Here is a 759-nt window from a genome sequence, read left to right as displayed (position 1 = left end):
TTTCTAAACCCAGCACCTGCTTCGTCCAAGGTCCCCTCTTGTTAACTTGTTCGTCGGGTTTTTCCTTTACTAAATCTGCTTTGGCGTGTTTGTGGTTTTTTATATGTTTTCTATTATATAATAAAATATTTTGAAATATATATTTTATATATATTTTTTATATTTATTTTAAAATTAATATATTATATATTATTTATATATATATATTTTTGGGTATTAACATATGATTTGATTTTATTTTTTTTTTGTATATACTGAGAAAAGACGTGAGGGGTTAGTTATTTAGTATTTTCATGTGCCCTTTTTAACTTTTTTTTTTCGTATCAGTTTTGGTTTTAAATTTAAAAATCTTGCTCGGGGCTTCCTCATATAAGTTAGCCACAGGTTAACGCAAACGTACCACACATACCTTTTTCTTGCGCACACCACACACAAAAAACAAAAAAATACTACAGTGTCCATTCGTAAATATCAAGTCCAACTTTAAACCCCCTAAAAAAGCAGTTGATGTAATTACAAATTTGCAATTGCGTATTGCTCAGTGGTTTAAGTAACAACTAAAAAAGCTTATCACCACCATCTCGTTCCCTAAATGTTTTTAAAATAAATATGCATAAACGAAAAAGCACCTCAAAAAAAACTGCCCTTTACTCACCATTTTACTCTCTCCTTTCCTGTTATATCCTACCCAAGCTCTCTTTATCTTTCGAATTGTCGCCCATCGAGTCGTTCAGGTCTATCACGCTTGCTTTTTCCCCC

The sequence above is a fragment of the Penaeus monodon genome, chromosome 43 (assembly GCF_015228065.2).
Source record: "Penaeus monodon isolate SGIC_2016 chromosome 43, NSTDA_Pmon_1, whole genome shotgun sequence".
NCBI classification, from domain to species: domain Eukaryota; kingdom Metazoa; phylum Arthropoda; class Malacostraca; order Decapoda; family Penaeidae; genus Penaeus; species Penaeus monodon.
The sequence above is the reverse complement of the archived record's forward strand: the minus strand, read 5'-3'. Positions refer to the sequence as shown.